Here is a 6,347-nt window from a genome sequence, read left to right as displayed (position 1 = left end):
AATGAAAGGATGCAGAAGCCGAGAACATTCACTCCGTTGGGAGAAACCTATACTACTCTGTTCCACAAGTTGAGACAGATAGGCTTATTAAATCCTGTTGAACCCAAATTGCCAAATCCCCTTCCCAGAAATCTGGACCATTCAGTAAGCTGTGAATATTGTCCAGGAGCTCCCGGGCATGATACTGAGAAGTGTTGGAAGTTGAAGACTACCATACAAGATCTTATTGACACAAATAGGATCGAGGTTCAGGCACCAGAGGCACCCAACATCAATGAAAACCCGTTGCCAGTGCACCATGAGGCCCACATGATCGAACTAGTGCATGAATGAGGGAAACTTAAAACACCCTCACAAATGGTAATGATGATTCGTGCCAGTCCGAACGAAAAATCGACCAGTGAAAAGGCAGTGGTACAGTTGGGAAAGGCAGATGACAAGCCATTTGTGGTAATGGGGAAAGGTTCGTCTGTTGCTGCAAAGAAGCCAGAGCCAGCCAAGGTAGTGCTGCAGGGAGTATCAAGCACACTAGTGTTGGTGGTGAAGGGGGTCCACGTGGAACCAGTTGTTATCAGGACAGTCATGCAGTTGCCGATAACAAGTGAGAAAGCTGTGCCGTGGAGCTACAATCAAGTGACAGTGATGCATAAGGGAACGGAGGTGGTGGAAGAAGTATGCGAAACTCAGGGTTTAACTCGTTCGGGAAGGTGTTTTGTTCCCGCAGAATTGAGAAGGACCAATCTTGTAACAATAAAGAAGCCAGTAACGGAGGAAGAAGTCGAGGAGTTTTTAAAGAAGAAGAAGGCACAGGACTACTCAATTATAGAACAGTTGAGGAAGACCCCGACCCAGATTTGGTTGCTATCTTTGTTAATCCATTCAAGCGATCATTGTCAGGCTTTAATGAAGATTCTGAATGAAGCCTATGTCCCGTACAAGCTCTCAGTGAACCATTTGGATAAAATAGCGCACAAGATCTTCGAAGTAAACCAAGTGACATTCTCTGACGATGCGTTACCGGTAGAGGGTACTGAACACAATAGAGCACTCTACCTGACGGTAAAATGCGAAGAATCGGTGGTCACTCGAGCACTAATTGATAATGGGTCAAATGCCAATATCTGTCCTTTGGCCACTCTGAGCAAACTAAATATTGCTAATGATAGGATCCACAAGAACAATGTCTGCGTCCGAGGTTTTGATGGGGGCGGTACTGACACAGTGGGTGATATCGGTCTAGAATTAACCATTGGTCCAGTCGAGTTCACCATGGAATTTCAAGTGATAGACGTGGCGGTATCTTACAATCTTTTGTTGGGATGACCCTGGATCCACGCAGCTAAAGCAGTGCCTTCTACACTGCATCAAATGGTCAAATTTGAATGGGATAGACAAGAGATTGTGGTACACGGGGATGACAGCACACATGCCGTCAGTGATGCTATTGTGCCCTTCATAGAAACCGACGATGACAAGGGCCCATGGGTTTATCAGGTTTTTGACGCAGTCTCGGTAGACAAAATTCCTGAGGGTGGGGGCCTTCCACTTCCCAGAATCACAGCTGCAACCTTCATGATAGCCTCAGAGATGTTGAATAGTGGGTTTGTACCAGGGAAAGGTCTGGGGATTGATCTGCAGGGAATGATCCAGCCAGTTTCCTTGCCTAAGAACTTGGATACTTTTGGGTTGGGATTCAAACCTACCGTAGCGGATGTAAAACGGGCCCGCAAATTGAAGAAAAGAGTCTGGGTCCTTCCTAAGCCAATCCCACGCTTGTCTAGATCATTTGTCAAAGCAGGGTGCAGAAAGCTGCCAGTCCTGGAAGTCCTTGGACCCTTTATAGGGCCAGATGGAGATTTGACTGAGGGATTTGAAAGAATGTTCGCAGATGTCAACATGATAGAAGCTGGAGAGGGTTCCACTAAGGCAGACATACAGTTTGTGGGTCCTAAGGCCAAGGTCAACAATTGGATAGCTACTCCTCTTCCTACTCAGAGGGAGTCCTGGTAGTTGGCTCTGATTTTCCTTTTTGTTTTCTGGATTATTCCAGGGTTGTAATCCAAATTCTTTTTTATTGTGTTCAATAAAGTGTGAAACCTTGTTATCCCATAATTCAATAAAACGAAAAGTTTCTTCTTTAGTGCTTATTTTATATTTTTAATTTTGTTTCCTTCGTTTCTTTTTCTGAACAGTTCTTTTCATACTGGTTCTAATGACATGGCATGCACAACAGATCTTCAACCTAGTCTAAAAGATCAATCTGATTCCGAACGAACTATACAAGAGGTCGATTATGATAATGAATCGGAATACGATGAGGATGAAGCCTTCGAGGATATAAACAGGGAGTTAAGCCAGTTTGAAGAAAAATCCAAGCCCAACTTAAATGACACAGAAGCCATCAATTTAGGGGATGCCGGCGATATCAGAGAAACTAAATAAGCATCCACATTGCACCAAATATCAGGGAGGAATTGATCAAAACACTTATTGAGTTCAAAGATGCTTTTGCATGGTCATATGATGACATGCCGGGGTTAAGCACAAATTTAGTGGTTCATAAATTGCCCACTGACCCGACATGCCCTCCCGTTAAGCAGAAATTGAGGAAGTTCAAAACGGATATGAGTGTGAAGATTAAAGAGGAAGTAACCAAGCAGCTGCAAGCAATGGTTATTCGTGTCACTCGATATCCTGATTGGTTGGCTAATGTGGTGCCGGTGCCAAAGAAAGATGGGAAGATCAGGGTGTGTGTCGATTACCGTAATCTGAACAGGGCAAGCCCAAAGGACAACTTTCCTTTACCCAACATTCATATCTTGATCGACAATTGCACCGGACGTGAGATTGGATCTTTTGTAGATTGCTATGCTGGGTATCATCAGATTCTGATGGATGAAGAAGATGCAGAAAAGATGACATTTATCACGCCATGGGGGACTTATTGCTACCGGGTAATGCCATTTGGTTGGAAGAATGCTGGGGCAACGTACATGAGAGCAATGACCACTGTGTTTCATGACATGATCCACAAGGAAATTGAGGTGTACGTGGATGATGTGATCATAAAGTCCAAGCATCAGGAAGACCACGTAGCAGACTTAAGGAAGTTTTTCCAAAGACTTCGAAGGTATGATATTAAGCTCAACCCGACCAAATGTGCCTTTGGTGTTCCATCTGGAAAGCTGTTGGGATTCATCGTCAGTCGGCGAGGTATTGAACTGGACCCATCAAAGATCAAATCTATCCAAGATTTGCCACCGCCGAAGAACAAGACAGAAGTAATGAGTCTGTTGGGAAGGTTAAATTACATCAGCAGGTTTATTGCACAACTCACAGCAACCTGTGAACCCATCTTTTGGCTATTGAAGAAAGATGCTGCGATAGAATGGACGGCGGAATGCTAGGAGGCATTTGACCAGATCAAAGGATATTTATCAAATCCACCTGTATTGGTTCCACCTGAGCCAGTGAGATCGTTAATTCTTTATCTAACGGTCTTGGAGAATTCGTTTGGCTGCGTGTTGGGGAAACACGACATTACAAGAAGAAAGGAGCAAGCCATCTATTATCTCAGCAAGAAGTTTACAGTTTATGAGATTAAGTACACTCAACTAGAAAAGACATGTTGCGCCCTAACTTGGGTGGCCCAGAAATTAAAGCATTATTTGTCCTCATATACTACTTATCTCATTTCCCGTTTAGATCCATTAAAGTATATTTTTCAGAAGCCTATGCCCACAGGGAGGTTAGCGAAATGGCAAATATTACTAACGGAGTTTGACATCGTCTATGTGACGAGGACGGCTATGAAGGCCCAAGCGCTAGCCGATCACTTGGCTGAGAATCCTGTTGATGAAGAATACGAGCCGTTGAGGACGTATTTTCTTGACGAGGAAGTAACGCATATAGATGAGTTGGAATTACCTAAGGAACCAGGTTGGAAGCTTTTCTTTGATGGAGCCGCAAATGCGAAGGGTGTTGGAATAGGAGCGATACTTATTTCTGAAACAGGACATCATTATCCTGTTATAGCTCAGCTGCATTTCTATTGTACCAACAACATGACTGAGTATGAGGCATGCATTTTGGGTCTGCGACTGGCTGCAGACATGGATGTCCAGGACGTTTTGGTCTTGGGAGACTCGGACCTCCTGGTGCACAGATTCAGGGTGAATAGGAAACACGGGATTTGAAACTCATACCATATCGACAATGTTTGCATGATCTAAGCAAGCGATTTCGATTAGTAGAGTTCAGACACATCCCAAGAGTTCACAATGAGGTTGCCGATGCATTGGCCACTTTAGCATCGATGTTGCACCACCTAGACAAAATTCATGTTGACCCGTTGCACATCCAGGTTCGTGATCAGCATGCCTATTGCAACATGATAGAAGAAGAAGTGGATGGCGAGCCATGGTTTTATGACGTCAAGGAGTACCTCAGGCTGGGGATATACCCGGAGTAGGCCACCGGAGATAAAAAAAGAGCCATTCGGCGATTGTCAAATGGATTCTTCCTCAGTGGAGGAGTGCTGTACAAAAGAACCCCAGATTTGGGATTGCTGAGATGTATAGATGCCAGTCAAGCCACGACAGTTATGACAGATGTACATGCTGGAGTTTGTGGGCCACATATGAGCGGATATGTATTGGCGAAAAAGATTCTTCGAGCAGGGTATTATTGGCTCACTATGGAGCGGGATTGTATCAGTTTCGTGCGGAAATTCCATCAATGTCAGATACACGGAGATTTGATTCATTCTCCGCTGACAGAATTGCATAAAATGTCAGCGCCATGGACATTTGTTGCGTGGGGCATGGATGTCATTGGACCTATTGAGCCGGCAGCTACCAACGGTCATAGGTTCATTCTGGTGACCATCGACTATTTCACTAAGTGGGTTGAAGCTAAAACTTTCAAGTCGGTAACCAAGAAGGCAGTGGTGGATTTTGTTCACTCCCATATCATCTGTAGATTTGGGGTCCCAAAAGTGATCATCACGGATAATGGTGCTAATCTTAACAGCAATTTGATGAAAGAAGTATGTCAACAGTTTAAGATTACACACCGTAATTCCACACCATATCGTCCCAAGGCGAATGGAGCAGTTGAAGCAGCCAACAAGAACATCAAGAAGATACTAAGGAAGATGGTAGAAAGATCCAGACAATGGCATGAAAAATTACCATTTGCATTGTTGGGTTATCGCACTACCGTCCGGACTTCAGTAGGTGCAACCCCTTATTTGTTGGTATATGGAACTGAAGCAGTAATACCGGCGGAAGTTGAAATTCCGTCCCTTCGGATTGTGGCTGAAGCTGAGATTGATGATGACGAGTGGGTCAAAGCCCGGTTGGAGCAAATGAACCTAATTGATGAAAAGTGATTGGCAGCTGTGTGTCATGGCCAGTTATATCAAAAGAAATTGCGAGAGCCTACAACAAGAAAGTGCGCCCCAGAAAATTGGAGGTAGGGCAGTAGGTGTTGAAACGAATCCTGCCACATCAGGCCGAAGCAAAAGGCAAGTTCGCCCCGAATTGGCAAGGACCTTTCATTATAACCAGAGTATTGTCCAATGGCGCTTTATGTTTAATAGATATCGACGGGAAATACGTCGACATGGCCATCAATTCCGACGCAGTTAAGAGATATTATGTATGATTTCTTTTGATTGTAATTGTTGTTTGTTTGTGGTTGACATTTATCGGAGAATGAAATGACGGAGGCAATTATTTCATATATCCAAACACTTTATCCTTTGCTTCCCTTTTTGAGCCTTATTCATTCTTTCATATCCCTCTTTTGGAATCAGTAGTTAAAATAAAAGAAAAAGAAAAAAGAGAAAAACAATGATAATGAAGACAAAAGAAAAGTCACAATAAAACAAAGGAATTGGGAACTATGTTTGACCTGATTCCTCAAAGAAGGATACGTAGGCGCCTCACGGCTCGGTCATAGTGTAACAAAAAATAAAAATCCCCAAGCAAGAAAACTGGGGCAGAAGTTATGTTTTAAAGTTTCAAAAGAGGTTTGATTCCAAGAGTTGTAATGTTTCACCCATCAAAGTTATTTTTGAATTTTTGATAGCCTTTTCTTTTGGCCAGACACGAAAACCCATATTGATGTCCAAAAAAAAGACCTCCCGATCAATATCCGAGAAGTACCAAGTCATGCAAACAGAAGTTGGGAACAACACTCTGATCCCCAGCAAAGAAGAGGATCATAAATCGGAAATGAATTGATAGCCGAAAGAATCCCCAACAGAGAGAGTCATATCGGCAGCACTCCAATCCCCAGCTGAAAAATAAAATAAAATGAGAGAGTCTTATCGGTGAAAACCT

The sequence above is a fragment of the Nicotiana sylvestris genome, chromosome 10, assembly GCF_000393655.2.
Source record: "Nicotiana sylvestris chromosome 10, ASM39365v2, whole genome shotgun sequence".
NCBI classification, from domain to species: domain Eukaryota; kingdom Viridiplantae; phylum Streptophyta; class Magnoliopsida; order Solanales; family Solanaceae; genus Nicotiana; species Nicotiana sylvestris.
The sequence above is the reverse complement of the archived record's forward strand: the minus strand, read 5'-3'. Positions refer to the sequence as shown.